Source organism: Mustela erminea, chromosome 16 (assembly GCF_009829155.1).
Source record: "Mustela erminea isolate mMusErm1 chromosome 16, mMusErm1.Pri, whole genome shotgun sequence".
Classification (NCBI taxonomy): Eukaryota; Metazoa; Chordata; class Mammalia; order Carnivora; family Mustelidae; genus Mustela; species Mustela erminea.
The window spans coordinates 27,340,126-27,358,565 of NC_045629.1; the positions used below are offsets into that span (position 1 = coordinate 27,340,126).

General features: G+C 40.0%; 1 protein-coding gene across 2 annotated transcripts in view; it reads left to right on the forward strand.

The window, feature by feature from the left end:
- The first annotated feature begins 6,722 nt into the window (after positions 1–6,722).
- HNF4G (hepatocyte nuclear factor 4 gamma) overlaps positions 6,723–18,440 on the forward strand; it is a 123,642-nt gene continuing 111,924 nt past the window's right edge. Inside the window, exon 1 of one of the 2 annotated variants that reach the window (XM_032316644.1) lies at positions 6,723–7,127. The gene's annotated coding sequence lies outside the window, so the exon portion shown is untranslated. The remainder of the gene's footprint in view (positions 7,128–18,440) is intronic. The other variant, XM_032316646.1, reaches the window with a different exon arrangement.

The window sequence follows — 18,440 nt, forward strand, 5'->3', positions numbered from 1 at the left end:
GGCTTTGGAAAAACATTCACTACTCTTAAGTTCATACCTGGGGGATACAGTGCTATTCATAATTAATATTTCAATAGTGTGGGTTAAAACAAAACAAAACAGAAAACAGCTTAGGTCAAAGACTAATCATTCACCTACGGTTTCTAAAATTACCAATATGCTTCCAGAAGAGAAAGCCTGGTTCTTATGGCACAGCCTTATGCAGAGAATTTGAATACATTTAATTGTAATGATTTAAAATTCTTGACTCCTGAACTAACTCATATTTTAAAAGTAGGTGCCCTGAAAAGAGGAACTATTTTGCATAATTAGAAAAGAAAAATATGTTCCAAATGTATATACATTTTGTTTAGGAAATGAAATTTGAAATTAGAATGAAGCAAGAAGGGAAGATAATTAAGCTGACAGCACCAGTAAAATTCAGGGATAAATCTTTGGCATTATGCTGGAGGGCTTTTCAAGAACTGTGTTGCTCAGCATTGGTAACTCATTACTTAAAATCGAAGTACAAGTGAACATAAATTGTAGGACAAACCTATGGAAAAGGTTTGCATGATAGCTGTCAAAAATTCTACTAAGCAGATGAGGTAAATGAATACATCAATTACAACAGTATGTGTTTTTTAGTACTTGATTTTTATGAACCGTACTTTTTTTTTTTATTTGGATGTCTAATATTTTGAAGACCAAATTTTAACATTGAAACAAATGTTTCTTTTGGGTGTATCTCATATCTATTTAACCCAAAACATGAATTTCAATGGTCTCTTTTTGCCTCTTTTCTCTATGGGAGGCAGTAGGACATGGAAGCTGTCAGCCTTGACTCTGGAATCAGATCAGGAATTTACCAGCTTCATAAATCTGCTTTAGCTTTCTCACTTACAAAAGGGTGTTAATAACACAGGTCTTCTAAGGTTGTTGTAAATATTCATGTGTTAACTGATTAAAAACCCATAAAACTATGCCTGGCACAATGTAAGCTCTCAAAAAAAAAAAAATCAGCTATCAATAAACTATGGAGATGATCTTTGAATGACTTTTCCGTTCAGCAAACTTTCTGCATATGCTAAATATTTTATAATGTGAACCTCAAGTTTAAGGTGCCATACTAAATAGATTGTAACTTATCCTTTTTTTGATATTCGATGAAATCAGTTTTCGAAGGAGTACAATACTTGTAACAAGGCATCAAATTCAAGTATATAATTAGCTCCATCTTCTCTCGCTTCTCTTTTCTTTCCTTACGTTATTCCTTTATTTGTTCCTTTCTTCTCTCTTTCTCATTGTCTTGCGAAATGGAAGATGTTTATTTATTTGTCCAAATAGGAAAGATATTAGCCTCCTTTTCAATTTTCTTAAAATTGAATATCAACTGGAACCCAAACTGATAATGAATTTAATCCAAAACAAAACCAAACAACATAACATCTATGTGAAAATCTCTGCAGAAGAAAAACAAATATAATAATGAAATGATTATCTTAGCAGTGCTCAGTAATCTTAATGATTGCTAAAAACAAAAGGAAATGGAGTTCAGTTGAATGGTCTTGTTATACAATCCCTAATGCAATTGCTTATCTCCTTTCCTTCAGATTTAAAGCTAAATTTTGTTGTTCATTTCTTAGACTTGTTTTACTTGTAAGTAAGAAAACAGCTAGAGACAATCCTTAAAGGATATCTAGAATCAGCATTTTCTTTTATGACCACTAGATGGCAGGTATAGGATTCTGAATACCTTTCAGAAGCTCTGTATCTGCTATTCTTATTTGCAGCACTAGATGAGAAAACCGATTTGGTTCAAAGCAGGAAATTTTAGAAATTAGTCTCTTTTTTTCTATTTCTCTCCCCGCCCCCATTTCCTACACAGAGCCTTAAAAAAAACTGGTAAAACTGGTAAAGGGATATAAAGTTTCTAATAATGCCTTTAGGTTTTATCTACAGTTACACAGCCCTCTTTCATGTTTGTTTTCTTTATTGAAAAATTATAAACCTAAATCCTAACAACAAATCTATATTTACCTAGACGTGTATTTTCATGTAACATGTTTTAGGTTTTTTTTTTTTTTTTTTCCCTTTCTCCTTTGGGCATATACAACCGAAAATAGTGTGTTGTTTCTGTATAACCCAATCTTTTTATTTTCTCACAGTGGAAATGGATCCTTGTTATGCAAGAGGCAGTTAGAGATTATATTATAACTCAGTAATTGATTTCTTTCTTTTTTTTTTTTTTTGTCTTTTTCATAGGAGGTAGTAGGGATGTAGGAAACTTTAAAAAGATTCTCTTTCTTCTCCACAATTTTGATTGGAATTTTTTTTCTTTGTTTAAAACGAGGTCGAAATAATCAGATTTTCTGGTTTGAACACATGTGCTTTTCCATTGAGGGGCCAAGGCCTTGGAAATATAAAGGGCCAATCTTTGTCACAGAGGGGTTCATTGCAGAGAAGGGAGTGTTCTGCAAAGACAAACAAGTCCCACAGATAGTTGCCAAGGGCACGAAATACATCTTTGCATTACAACTTGAACTAGCATGCTCATATCACTTCTTCTTTTTTTTTTTTTTTTTATTGCACGCACCATAAATGACTGTAAAAGTTTGCAAATCTTGCAGAGACCTTGGCAATCAATACTTCAGTAGGAAATCTACAAAGAGAGAGGGTGGGAAAAAGAGATCCAGCCTACCAGTTTGGGTTTTTTTTTTTTTTTTTTTTTGGCTGGGACCTGCACGTTGACACTGAGAATCATGGAATGTTCGATTTTCATAGTGTCTTAGCCAGGTTGGTAACATAAGAAGAGCAGTCTCAATTTAGACGTTAAATCTGAAATCTTGACTTTATTTATATTATTTATTATATTAACAGATAAGTAGTCTGGAGACACTCCTGTGGGCTTACTCCTGATCTGTGACTTGAGCATAAAATAAAGACTAATTTTTATCTGGATCAATGTGTGAACAAGCAGTGTGCCTAGTCCTGGAGACCATACCTTTTCTCAACTCTTTGTAAGCACCTGATTTCCCAAAAGGGCCCGGCAAGTTTCTGGACGTTGCTTTTGAGGATCAACACCGTGTTGGTACTGGTGCTGCGGGAGGGATGCTAATCAGTCCTTCCTCCGCATTCAGTCTGCCTGTTATACTGGTTTTGTTTGTTTCACCACGTTAAATTCCAGACATGAAAGGTGGGTGTTCCGTGAAATGTCCGGCAAATCAGGTAACAGACGAGGGTACCAAAGCCCTGGAATCACAGTCACAGTCCGCTACGGCTCCAAGCCCAAGGCACAGACCTAGCTGGGGGCTAACTGTGCAGGGTCAGAGGAGATGAAATGACTAGGCATCCCCCTTCCCAGGGGCGGCAGCCTGCCGCTTTATAGCTCCGGCAATCTGTGCCCTTGCTTTGGGCTGCGCTAGGGAGCAAAAGACTGTTCTTGCCTTAAAAGGGACGAGGACAGCGAGGTAGTGAGCGGTAGTGGGAGAAAAAGTCCTCGGCCCTGCTCCCAAGGCCTGGAAGGCTTCAGGCTATTCCCGCCTCCATCCCCACCCCCAACCTGGCTGGCAGAGCCCTTCCCCCGCTCCCAGTCCTAGTGACCGGAATCCCGGCCTTCCCTTCTGATGCATAAAACATTCAGTGGCCTCCAGGGAGTTTTTGAAATTCTGGCGTAGGCTGCTTTACCCGTTGTTTCGGCCCTAGGGTCAAATACAACCCCAACGGTTGAGTCGAGGGACGCTTTTAGCGCCAACCAGACCCTTAATTTCACCTGCATCCCCATGGCCACCTCCCGCCCGCAGTCCCAGACATTATGAGGACCTTGTAAAGGGTCACTGGGCTTTGCCCAAATCCAGAACGGACCGGTAGGTGGAGAACTGGATGAGTTTTTGATTTCTCCTTTTCTTTTCTTCTTTTTTTTTCCTCCTGCGTGTAACCGCGCGTGAAGGTGGATGGTAATCCCCACTGACTGCGTCCGCGCCTTGGGTGGCCGCTGCAGTGTGGGTGCGACCGCGATCGCGGAGGGTCTGGTGCTTGACCTGGTCAGCAGAGGTGGAACGCCTCCGCAGGAAAAGGACAGTTCCCGTTTGCGTCTCGTGATGGTTTCATGTACAAGGCTAGGGTCGTGGAGTTGCCCGCGGAAATGGGGTCCCTGAGTGCTTACATCTGGAAGACTTTTGCGCTCCAGGTTCCCCGCTCCAGCCAGCACCCTCCCCACCTAGAGCTCTGCCCATGGCTTCTGCTTTAATTAAAAGCATCAGAACCGCTCGTGGAAAAAAACGGAGCTCTTATCAAGACGATCAGGTGCCGTTGGCAAGAAGAAGAAGAAGAAAAAAAAAAAAAAGGTGTAAAAAAGATGCTCAAAGCAGAAAGGAAAAGAACAGCCTAAATGAGACATTTAACAGGAAAATGAAGTAAAGGGGTTTTGACTCTACATTTTCTATTTAGTTTCTATTTAGTTTTAGGTTTAAAGAGTAGATATGACAATTACATATGTATATACTTCACCCTTAAACACTATATATTGAAAATATTGAAACAGAACTTTCTTACTGAGAACCTTTCCCTAAAAATTTATCCTTATCTCTTCTTTCTCGTTGTGTTCCCCCCACACACCTCCCTGCGCAGTGCATCAGGGCACAATCTCTGTAGAACACATTTTTCATTTTCAGCATCATAAACCCATGCCATGAAGAATTGTAATAAATTAGTTTCAGAAAAAATAAAAGTGATGCTCTAAAGCCTTGTCATTTGGCATTGGTTGATCTAGTAAAAAACTGCCGATCCAGCGCCTCATACCTTTCTTTAGTTCTTAATGTCCCTTTTTTGTTTGTTTGTTTAGTCATCTGAAACCCCTCTCCTAGCCATGGACCAAGGAGGTTTGGCGGTGTTACATAAACTCTTGGAGATTTTTCTAAATTAAACACAGTGATTTAAATAATAACTAAGTCTTAACAGAGTTTATACTTCCTTGATTGCCCTGTCATTTCTCTCATCGTTAGTCAATATCCTTGTGGCGACAAAATTCTCTGGCAAAAGTTCTACATCTGGTTTCAAAATAATTTTGAACGCAGAACATGTTGATGATCAATTCCTGGTAGATCAGTGACTCTACCACGCATCGACGATGAACTGATCACCCAAAAACGAGCCCACTGACGTTATAAATTGTTAACAGTGAAGTAAATGGGGACTCTTGGACTAAAATGTGGTTTCTCTGCTGGGAACAACAGATGTCAGGTAGCATTAACGCTTCGGTGAATGGGGAAGGAAAATTTGTCTTCAGATTTTTAACGTTTTATGGGAATTATATCTATATTTTGGCGTATAATATGACCACCTTCCCTAAGGATCTGGAAATAGTTTTAAGGAGAATGTCCACAGGTGATCTTTAAACAACACACCTGTGAAAGATCTGTTGAATAAGCATAACCCGTTAATCGTTACTCTTCTGCCTCAACTCTCAGGAGGGTTTCCTGGAGCCCACAGTGGACAGAGGCCGATTTCGTGACTCAGTTTGCAGACCTCGTGGGTAACAGGGTCCCAAAGTATGTGTTTTGCTCAAGAAGGTCGATTCAAAGAAAATAGTATATGATTTCTCTACTTTGTTCTGATCTCGAGAACGACCAACTACTTGTTTTTAAGAGCCTTTCAGCAAGAGATTCAGAAGAAGGAAACTGAGAAAGTTCAGTAAGCCCGATCTAAAAGAAAAAGAAAAAAAAAAAAAACTAGCTCTTTGATCTCCCTGGCATTGTTATTACAGTCTTAAAATACCCGCCAACCCCTGGTCGGAAAAGAAAAACCTTACGGATTAAGTAACTATTTATCTCATGAGGATAATTACTTGTTTGACCCGAAGTCATTCATTCCCGACACCACCAAGTTAAATTGTTGAGATGTTTTTAAAAGCCACAGCTTCTAGGCTATATTGCCTGATTAACAAAAGCCTGGTCCAGATGACCAGCGCTTCAGGACCGGGTTTGAGCATCATTTCTTGAAGTCTAAGGCTTGGGAAGGAGCCTAGGAGAAAGAAAGCTTTCCATCAGATACATATGTAAAGAAGTACTTAATGACTGAAGCCACAGGTGGCTGGGTTGCAGGGGAAGGGAAACTCGACCACCACTTCTTCCCAGAGCTCTCGGTGGTCACGAGCATCAGGGAAGGAGGTAACCCCGGCGGCCAAGGTGCAGTTTAATGAAATGGTTGCGGCTTCCCCTAGCGGTGTGGCCGCGGCGCTGTCCCTAGGAACCGATTCCATTCCCTTTAATAATACTTCCGGCCCTTTTCTGGACCTCGGTGGCTCGGGATTGTATCTGCATTCTGGCATCAGGAGGGTTTTCTCCACCGAGGCTGGTGCAAACGTACTGCCTCGGGGTCGACACCGCCCTAGACGAGGCGTGACCCGGGGGAGCTGACGGTGCCCGCGTTGCGGGCAGCTCGCGGCCTCAGGCCGCCGACACGGAACCTGGCGGGGCTCCTCTAGTGCGGGAGCGGGGAGAGGGCTCCGAATGGTCAAGCCTCGGAGGGCCTCGCCCTGATGGTGGGAATCTGGGCATGTGGCGCGCGGCAGATACCGTCTGGCGGCCTCGGGGAGGCCCTGGAGAGCCGCTGCCCGGGTCAACGGGGGACCGGGGTTTGGGACTCGCTGGCCCGCCCGCCGGTCGTCCTGGGGCCTTGGGAACAGGGAAACGAGCGCGCTGAGGCGGCGGCGGCCTCGCTGCTTTCAGTTTTCATTGAGGCTGCTGGTTACTGTTTAACATCCCCACCCACGTTTCAGTTTGTTTAGTAAATCGATCGTTCTGTGAGAGTCAGGCCGCTGCCTCGTCGCCATTGAGCAAAACTAATACTCTTCGGCATATGGTCAAAAGTCTTCGCTAGAGATCCAGACAAACAAACAAACAAACAAACAAACAACAAAATCCTTAAGCCTCCTCTCCCCGATCGCCCAGCCCCACCCCCACCTCCCACCCCTACCTCCCACCTCCCACCTCCGCGCTTTCGGCCAACTTCCCAAGCTGGGAAAAGTGCGGCGCAGGACACCGCTGCTGGGGTGGGTGCTGGGGGGGGGGGGGGGACCTGCTGCCGGGAGATGCGGCGGCTGCGGCGCAGCTGACCGACGCGGGAGCTCCGGGAGCGCCTCCGCGCAGGTAAGTTCCTCGGCCCCCGCCGCGCACTGGGGGCTGAGCCGGAGTCCACCGCTCCCGGCCGGTGTCGGGCAGCAGGAGGAGTCTCGGCGCCCCTCGGGCTGCTGAAGGAGGGGGGGCCCCCGCCCGGCCGCGAGGGGCTGAGCCTTAGGATTCCTGCGCGGGGCAGGGATGAAAGTAGATACCCCGAGGCCTCCCACAGCCTGCGGTGGAGCGAAGAAGAAAGGGCTGCGGGAGAGGCAGTGGGGGGCATGCGCAGGCCGTTCGCCCAGGAAAAGTAAAATAAAAGTTGGATTTGTTGGGGCGAGAAAGCGTTGGTGCCGTCGGTGGGTCACGTGATGGCCAGGTTTCTGGGGGCTTTGGTGGAGTTTTGTTTTGTTTTGTTTGTGGTCTGGGGCAAGGCCATGGCATATGGATATCTACGGGCCGGGGAGGTTTCGAGGGGGAGATGCTTGGTCCTGGAGCATCACCCCAGCCCCCTGCTCAGCTTCTGTCCGTTCTCCCACAAAGACGTTTTGGGACTGGGTATCTTCCGTGACGCTGCTGCAGTATTATTTGAGAAGCAAACTATGTATGTGTATGTAATAGTTACATAAATATATACAGTTCTATTTAAACCGTTTTAGCTTCCTTGGGAAAGAGATGTCCCTTAGAAGCTTGTTTGAACAGTGCACCAGTTAAGCAAAATCATTCCCTGTCTAAGGGGAATAAGCCAACACCCGATAAGATCTTTGAATTGAATATATGCGCTTCCCACCTGATCCGCCTGTTCATGAGTCTTGCCCGAAATAGAGTCAAAGGACCCCTCTCCAGCCTGCAATCTAAGGTAAACTTTGATTTGACACCAAGGGCTAGAGGGTACAGAATGCAAAGCTCTAGACCTAAAGGGATGTCCTGAAAGCTGACCACCTCATTGATAGCAACATTTCCTGTTTCTGTTTTGTTCCTTTTCCCACTTTGCCATTCGTTTTCCAGGTATCTTCTCTCTTCTCCACACACATTTATTCATTGTTAAACTATTCTTCCTCTCCAGCTATCACTATTTTTACATAATAATCCTGCTGTCCCCACCCTCTCACCACACCTTCCTCTTTTCGTCCTCTGTGGACTCCTCCTGAAGCCACCTGATCTAATTTATTGTGTTTGAAGTTAGTGGCGGAGTTGACTCCTCCCTGGTTCTATTTGTAGGAGAGAGTGGAGGAGAGGGCGCTAAGAGTGGTTGGTGGTAAACTACCTATTTGTCTCTTTTCAAAATGGAGTAAAAGGCCGCCTGGCTGGCTGAGTTCATAGAGGATGTGACTCTTGGGCTTGGGGTTCGTGAGTTCGATCCCCATGTTGGGTGTAGAGATTACATTAAAGAAAACCTTAAAAATAAAAGTGGAATGGAAATTGAGAGCCGTTGTTCTCTTCTTTTCATTTCTCCTTAAGTTCCACTTGCGGGCTACAAATACAGAATTTTTCTCAACATGCTTTAATGAAGGTAACACATCACCACTTTTACTACATACGAATATTAAGATCTTACAAGCCTTTTATTCTGTAGCTATGATTCCAAGCATATGGAATAGCGCAACTTTTGGTGGTGGCTAAGATTTTTTTTTTAATACCCACATGGAAATAATTTTGTTTTTGTGTGCCCCATTTCTTTGAAAATTTTTGTTATTTCTGTGAATTCCAAAAGTAATAAAGAACATGAATACTATGGTAAAATATAAAGTGAACCGCCTTCCCTATTTTACTTGCTGTGTGTAACCACCATTGGTGGCATAGCTTGTTTCCCTTCACCTACGTAACCACAGAAATTTTCCTTTCATTATTTAAAAAAAAATGTTAATGGCTCATATTCTACCAGTGTTCTGAAATTTATTTTTCATTTAATATTTATCAAATATTTCTGTCAATATGTGAAGTTTTTTGTTTGTTTGTTTTAATATATCTACCCAACATAACCAACCAGTATCTCCCAGAATATTCACTAGTTCATAGGATGACTCACTGCCCAGGGGTGACCAGCTGAGGAGGAAGTGAGGACTGAAATCTTGACCTTACAAATAGTGATGTAGTAAATGTCTATGTACATTATCTTTTCAAGGAGATAGATTTATTCTGGAAAGAGAATTGCTGGCTCTAGGGGGATATTCACTTTAAATTCTATAGGTATTGTAAGGAACCTTCTTAAGTACCTACAGTGTATTTACCATGTTCTTGCCAACACTGGATGATATTGATGTGTTTAAAGTGTTGCCAGTCTGATTGAAAAAGTGATTTGTCATTGTTGGAGTTTTATAATTTGGAAATTATATAAACCTGTCTTGGAAAATCTAACTTAGAGAGCTTGAGAATTTTGTTTTAAAAATGTAATAAAGTGGAGGGGTGCCTAGGTGGCTCACTTGGTTAAGCCTAGACTCTTGATTTCAGCTTAGGTCGTGACTTAGGGTTGTGAGATTGAGCCCCATGTTGGGCTCTTTGCTGAGTGTGGAACCTGCTTACAATTCTCCCCCTTCCTCTGCCCATCCCCCCCCCTCCGCTCTCGTGCACTCTCTCAAATAAATAAATAAAGTAAATTTTTTAAAAATAGTAAAATAGAAAGGGAATTACATGCATTTCAAAATACCATCTCATTTTGAGCTTGTAAAGGATGCCATTGCATTTGTTACTATCTATCCATTTACTAAATGGCTAGAGGTACTGGTACATGATAAGTGAGAATTTCTATGTTACAAACGTGTATGTGCCTAGTGTTTGCTGTTGTGATTTTTGGCTCTTGACTTCCGTGTTTACCACCTTCATAAAAGAGGATTCCACACACTTGGGAATGAAAACACAGTTTTAAATGAGATGTCTTAGCTTTAGATCCTTAAGCTATAGATGCAAACAAAATAACCTGGTATACAATGATACCTTTGTGTAGAAGCACTTCTGTTCACCCTCCATGTAGGAATTGTCCCCTGTTGCTAGTAATAAGCTTACACAGACACAAGGAATCCTTCAAGTATGGCTTACTCTTACAGCTGGACAACCTATTTAGGAATATTATAAATACACACACACACACACACACACACACACACACATACATGTTTGTGTCTGTATATATATATATAGCTACTATTTACTGAATTCTTAATACATGCTGAACTGTTTCAAGCCATTTACATGCATTTTTTTCTTCTAGTTTCTTTAAACAAATTTCTACAGTTCATACCAATAATTTTCCTATTCCCAGATGAGGGAAAAATAAAGCATAGAGAAATGTAAAAACTCTACTGAAGTTACACATCTACAGGTGATAAAACTGGAGATTCAAATCCAAGCACCATGGCTCTAGGCCGGGAGAGTAACCATGTCTGCTCTACCTGGTCATCAGGTTGCTCATTGCACAAGGGTGACCAACTAAGGTGGAAGTGAGAACTGAAACCTTGATCCCCCGCTCCCCCAGCCCAAGCTATGTTCCCTTAGTCTTGTCTGAGTGTTCCCTGGGGAAGGCACAGAATGTTTGCAAGAGCTCACAGCAACCCTCCTCCTGATGTATGGATAGCTGTGTATAAACACATTTGCTTATATAAGTAAGTACCTTTGTAACTCAGTACTATCTTGCCCATTCATTATGGATACACCATCAAGAACAAATCTGCCTTATTGCCTGTACTCCCTAACTTACACTTAATACGTATATAATACATGATATTGTAATAATACATATATTTAATACAAGCTCCGTGCGTGGGAAAATTAGTCTCTGATGTGTCATGAAAACCATTGGGTTTATCAAGATGGTTTTCTGGAAAATGTATAAGAAGTTCCTTTTTTTTTTTCTATTTTGTGACTTTTCTTAACATTTTGAAGGACTTGAAGGACATGAAGGTCTTTGAGGATGACCAGCTCATGGCATATAAGCCAAGAAAGGAGGCTTTGTTGTCATACAGAGATGTTTATATCCCTGTCCCACCATTTACTAAAAGGGGAGCAGAGGTTAAGGGACTTATAAAGTCCACCAGCCTAATTTTTGAAGTGTATAGAGTTATAATACGTATCTCATAAAATTGGTATTCTGATTATATATGTTAATACATGAAAACATTAGAACAATGATATTAAGCATTTTACTTGTTGAATGTTTGATACTTTCTCTATATCCTATTTCAAATATAGAAGAACCATATTTATCTGTGATAGCAAAAAGTCATCATAAACATCTAGGTAGTGTGTCCCTGTCTCATTTAAAGTATTGGCTAATAACGTCATCTGGGCCCAGTAATTTAGTATGTTTTTAATATTTTGAATGTTTGAGTATTGTTCCTCTAGGTCACATACTGTGTTGTATTTTGCTTGTACTTTTCTTTTAGCTTACTTAAGATTATGATATCTGTCCCACTATTTGTTCATTTGTTTTGTGCTTTCTTGTTTCAGACATCATGGCTATAAGTTGCACATAAAGTTGCTACATATTAATTTAGCACAAATTAAGTTATATATACTGTACTAGATGTCTAGAATACAAATACGAATAGTGTCTCTGCCCTCAAACAAAATAATCTACTTAGAAGACCAATACATATAATCATCTATAATGTAAGGTGACAACTGTTCTATTAGTATAAAACATAGAAATACCGGGGTGCCTGGGTGGCTCAGTGGGTTAAGCCTCTGCCTTCTGCTCAGGTCATGATCCCTGTCCTGGGATTGAGCCCGGCATCGAGCTTTCTGCTCAGCAGGGAGCCTGCTTCCCTCTCTCTCTCTCTGCCTGCCTCTCTGCCTACTTGTGATCTCTCTCTGTCAAATAATTAACATCTTAAAAAAAAAAACAAACCCCCAAACCATAGAAATGCCATGGAAAATGGAAACACATAGAATACACTTAACTTGAGTAGCCTAGAGAGGAGTTAATGATTTTCTGATTAGATGTTGTTGAACAGGGATCTTTTCCACGTCCGAAAGGCATTTGGGGCAGAGGTGGTTACAGTTGGAGTAGATGGCATGGCAAGGGATGATGTGGAGAGGGAACACTGGGCCAGATGGTGACTTGATGCCAAAGATTGAGCTATGTCCTCTAGGCAATGGGGAGCCACCCAAAATCTAGAAATAGTTTGGGTTATGAAAGTTCTCCTTCTTTTTTTCCCCTAAGATGGACTGGCCGCATTTGAGTCAGATTGTTGGGGGCGGGGGGCGGAGATAGGGAGAATATTATTTCCCTATTTGGGGCTAATTTTCAACAATATAATTAGTTTTTCTAATCCAAATTTTTGCAACAACCAACTGTTCTCCTTTCCTAGTCTTGCCAGCCTCCAGTCAGTTTCCCAGAGAACAGGTGGGGAGATGTAGAGGAGATAGATTGGATCATTGTTTGTTTGTTTGTTTGGGTTTTTTTTCCCCCTCCATTTAAAACAACTTGTTAACTTCTGAATGCCCTTAGCGTGAAGTGCCAGATGAATTGGTCCATGATGTCCATTTAAAGCTTCATCTCTCTTTTCTTGAGATCCCTTACTTTAGTCTTCAGCTGGAATAAATCTCTTAGTTCCTCAAACGCACTGTGCTTGGTGCCTTCAAAGTATGGTTTCTGTTCCTTCTGACACTCTTAGCCACCACCAACATCATCTCCTCCCCACCCCCCATCATTCTAGCCAACTTCTACTTATCTTGCAGGTCTTAAAAAACCAAAACAAAAAACCTTTAAAATATTTCCTGACTCCTGATCCAGTATATCAATTTCCTTATATCTTGTTGCTTCCCTGACAAGACAAGTTACTAATTTGTCTTGTCTAGCTTGGGGTTGGATGTTTGATGATCATTCTCCCAAGCTGACTGTTGGGCTTCTGAGGGTAGGAACTGTTTTGTTCTTGCCCACTTCTTCAGCTGGGCATTTAGCTGAAGCTTAATGAAAGTGTGTTTATTGACTCAAACAACTAGAATAGAGAAGGAAGGTGAAATACCAACAATGGAATTAAAATGCTTGTTAAAAACCTAATTTTCAAGCACTGTATTCTCTATTGGGGCTAAAGCAGTGACTAGAAATGATTCCTAAATTTTTCATGTCTGGTTGGAATTATGAATAAAAAAACTATTACTGTGTAAGTGCAAATATTGAGTATTGGAGGATTATAGAAACCTACCAAAAGGTCCAGTAAATTTTCTTGGAGTAAATTATACAAGATATGACATATGATTTCTTTATTTTTAAATCAAGAAGGATATAATTTATTGAAATTGAGAAAAAATTATATTGAGATAGAATTTACATTGCATAAAATCCATCCTTCTTAAACGTACATTGAGTTTTCTTTTTTTTTTTTTTAAGACTTTATTTATTTGTCAGAGAGAGAGAGCGAGCGTGCGCACAAGCAGGGTGAACAGCAGGCAGAGGGAGAAGCAGACTTCCTGCTGAGCAGGGAGCCTGATGCAGGACTCTATCCCAGGACTTTGGGATCCTGACCTGAGCTGAAGGCAGCCACTTAACCAACTGAGTCACCCAGGTGTCCCTTCAGTGATTTTTGACAGATGTATGCAGTCATACAACCAGTACCACGATGAAGATGTATAACATTTCTGTGCCCACTTTACCCCAAATTCCCTTATGCCATTTAGCAGGTAGCCCCTTCCACCTCTCTGCAGCAACCGCTGATGTGATTTCTGTTTCCAGTATTGCCTTTTCCAGAATAATATAAATAAGATAGTGTCATGTATACCTTCGTGTCCTCCTTTTTCTCAGCATAATAATTTTGAGATCCCATTGTCTAAGTTTATGTATCAGTAGCTTATTTCTTTTTTAAAAAACGGATACATGAAGTACAATCAACAGAATAAATTGCACATATTTAAAGTGTATTGCACACATTTAAAGTGCACGATTTGAAAAGTTTTGACATATATTTATACTGGTGAAACAATCACCATAAAGGTGATAAATATAGCTAACACCCCGTTTCTTCAGACTCCTTTGTAAACCCTGCCTCCTGCTCCTAACTCAGATAACCACTGATACACTTTCTGCCCTGCACATTAGTTTGTATTTTCTAGAATTTTATATCTGTGAGATCACACAGTATTCCTTTGGGTCTGGATCCTCTCACTTAGCATAATTATTTTAAGAGTCATTCATTTTGTTGCATTTATCAGTGCTTCTCTGTTTGTTTGCTTGCTTTTTGAATAGCATGACACTGCAAAGATATGCTACAGTTTGTTTATTCATTGACCTGTTGATGAACATTTGGAGTGTGTCATTTTTGTTTCAGTTTTGGCTTTTGCAAATAAAGGGACTGTGAACATTCTTGTACAAGATCTTTGTGTGGACATATCCTTTCATTTGTGTTGTATACAGTTGACCTTTAAACAACATAGGTTGTTGTTGAACTGCACAGACCCACTTTTTTGGTGGATTTTTAAAATAATAAATACGGTACAGTACTATAAATATATTTACTCCTCCATATGATTTTCTTCTTCTTTTTTTAAGATTTTATTTATTAATTTGACAGAGTTCACAAGTAGTCAGAGAGGCAGGCAGAGAGAGAGAGGGGGACGCTGACTTCTTGCTGAGCAGAGAGCCCAATGTAGGGCTCAGTCCCAGGACCCTGAGATCATGACCTGAGCTGAAGGCAGAGGCTTAACTCACTGAGCCACCCAGGAGCCCCTGATTTTCTTAATAACATTTTCTTTTCTCTAGCTTCCTTTATTTTAAGAATCTAGTATTTAATACGTATAACATACAAACTGTCTGTTAATCGATGGTTTATGCTATTGTTAAGACTTCCAGTCGACAGTAGATTCTAAGTAGTTAGGTTTTGGGAAGTCAAAAGTCAGATGTGGATTTTCAACTGTGTGTGTTGTGTGGAGTCAGTGTCCCTAGCCCCTGTGTTGTTCAGAGGTCACCCATAATTACTGAGAAGTATGATGGCTGGATTCTGTGGAAGAAACTGTCAAACTCGTTCCTGATTATACCACTTTATGTTGCCACCAGTAGTTCTCGTTTCTTTACATTCTTACCAACACTTGGTATGCCCAGTCTTTTAATTTTAGACATTCTAAAAGTTATGTAATGAGATCTCTTTGTGGTTTTAATTTGCATTTCCCTAATGACTAATGAATCTGAGCATTTTTTCATGAGGTTATGTACATGCATGTATTTTCTTGGTGAAGCTTTGTTCAAACCCTATGCATCTCCATCTACCGTGTGTGTGTGTGTGTGTGTGTGTTTTCTAAATTTTTTAAAAATTTTATTTTATTCTTTTTCAGTGATCCAAAATTCATTGTTTATGCACCACACCCAGTGCTCCATGCAATCCGTGCCCTCCTTAATACCCACCACCAGGCTCACCCAGCAACCCCCCCTCCCAAACCCTCCAAAACCCTCAGTTTGTTTCTCAGAGTCCACAGTCTCTCATGGGTTGTCTACCCACCTTTTAAAAATTGAGTTGTTTTCTTATTATCAAATTGTAAGAGTTCTGTATATAGTATAGCTACAAGTTCTTTATCAGATAGAAGTTTATTCTCCTCCATATGAATTTATTTTTATACAAGGGCTAGGATTTGACCAAAAGAAGAAGACAGTAAATGATATTTCAGTCATTAAAGTTAGTTTAATGACTTTATGAGACCCCGATGTGTGGTAATAGAGGAAAAGGTGGTGGAAGTAAGTTTATAAAGATAGGAAGCGGTCTGAACATAGACACTTTTTTATGCCATGCTATGGAATTTAGACTTTTTTTTGTGAGCACTAACATTAATAAATATCAGTATAATAATAATAATGATATTAATACTTGCTTTACAGTTTATAGAATTCTTTTATATGTATGATTTGTGGTGTTTCCCCCTACCCTATTTTATTTAAGTCCTTTGACAGCCATGGGAAGAAAAATACTTGGAAACATGTGCAGCCAGAATTAAATATGGGTTTTTGGATTTTGAGCCAATGTCTTTTTAGTGAGTGAGTGTGTGTGTGTGTGTGTGTGTGTGTGTCTGAATTTAATGTATGATGCAAGAGTGATAGTTGTGTTGGTCTGTAAGGAGTACAGTCTCCCAGCAGGGCAGGGGATAGGGTCCTGCTGAGTTCTGGGAAATGGTGTAGTAGACCCTGGTAAAGGTTTGGGAGTATAGTTATACTTTGAAAATGACAATTCACAGTCAGTGTGGTACAAAATTCCAGAATCTCAGAGGATTTTGTAGACTCTGAATGTTTTTAGTTGTCCTTTATTTCTAAGCTGATTCTAGATGAATAAAGTAAAATTATATGTATTTGTTAGTTAATTTGCTTAAGAAACATATAGGATGACCCAGTTGTTGTTTTATTTTCTTTAATTTTAATTTTTTAAAAATTTCTCTTGAGAAATTCAAAGATAACAGGAAGTTTTTTAACATAATTCTTTGGTTCAGTATATTTGTCCTGTTCAGGACCCTGACTTGTTGTCCCATATCACTGACATGCACCCTTTGATCAACCTTAGAAACATGAAAAAAATTACATGGTGAACAAGCTCACAATTTATGTCTTCTTTCTTTCTTTCTTTCTTTCTCTTTTCTCTCTTGGAAGTTTTGACATTTCCAATTTCCACATTTGCTCCTTTTTTGGAAATTTCATCCATCTTTAATTTCTGTGGCTTCTTTTCAAGGTAAAGAAATAGTCATACTCTCAAATAAGGGATTTATTCATATTCAGATACCCTCTTACCAAGTATGTAAAAGCAAATTAATAATTATGTTTAGTGTGTCCATACACATTGCTGTGTTACCTGTATATCTTCTGTGTAATCATTTCAAAATCACTTTTAGAACTGTGAAATATATCTGTGCAGATTTAGCATAGGACTGCTGTTTTCTTACTGATTAATCTGGAATGCCAGAGGGTCTTTTGAAGTATATTGCAAAGCCCTTCTCATCAAATGTATGCGATTTAGGTAGTTTGGGGCAATGGAAAGAAGATCCAGTCTATCAGGTCAAACAGACTTGACTGAAACCTGTAAGGCTATGAGGATGTTAGCCAAGTGATCTGAGACCCCCGCCTTGCTCATGCGCACAGTGTGTTGGTTAAATGAGGTGCGGCTGGCTGGATCATTTGGTAGAGCATGGGACTCTTGATCTCCAGGTCATGAATTTAAGCCCCATGCTGGGCATAAGAGAACCTACTTTAAAAAAAAAAAAAAAAAAAAAAAAGCTAAATGAGACGTTATTTAAAGTATCCAATATAGAGTCGGACATGAGACAAATACTGAGATCACTTGCTCATTTGCATCCTCTCTATATCATGTTAATATTTCTATATATTTATCCTGCTTCTTAGGTTTCATATACATACATACAGATATAAACACATACCCATAACTTACTATGACCATTAACTACCATGACTAGTGACCATTTATTAAATATTTTCTGTGCGCTGGGCTCTCAGTGCTTCATGTAAATCATTTAGTCTTTACACTAACACCATAAGGTATAGACTGTTACTATCTCCATTGTGCAGATGAGGAAACTGAGGCAATGAGGCAGAGAGGGAAAGACGTAGCTGAGACTGCACCGCTAGTTAAATGTAAGCATCAGGGGTGAATCAAGGCTGTTCTCCTCCAGAGTTTAGATTCCTCTTCTTACAGAGATGTTACATAGTTGCTTTCCTCTCAGTTTTCACAGTATCTTTTCAGCCTAATAATGAAATAAAGTAATTTTAGTTTCCTCATATTTTGTGTCCCATCTTTATTCATATGAAGCATGTCACTGATTTCACTGGACTCATCTGAGCATCTCTCAGGTTAAGGTAACCTACTAATAACTGCATATGTAGACAAACACCTTGGTGGACTGATGCCTGAATCAAGCTGGAATAGATTGTACAACACTAAACTGGAGCTTTTAATTGTAGATAATTTATTAAAAGCAGGGATAACAATTATAATAGGCACATGTTTGATGACGTAAAACCTGAGGCTTTTAAGGGGTGGACTTTCAGAATTTTAACTAGTTTTGCACAATGAATTGAAGCATTTTGAATATTAACTTAATTGTAATTGTGTGTACATTATTATCTTCTCTTCAGGTGTTAGGGATAAGTATTAGTTGAAAAGTCTCTTAAATTATGATTATTTGATAATGAAACTTCTTAAGAAGGAAGGCTTACAATTTAAAAGGCCTAGAGTGTTTAAAAGATGATTTTACTTTCTTAGTTTAGTTGATCAGCTTCTTTCTGGACAAAGAATCCTGCTACCTGAAATTATGGATATGTTAAATAGTAAATGTAAGGATATGTGTACCTAGCATATATAGTATATACTGAACTACTTTCTGTTACCACATGGCTTATGAATTTTTCTTCTATTATGCATTGGTTCC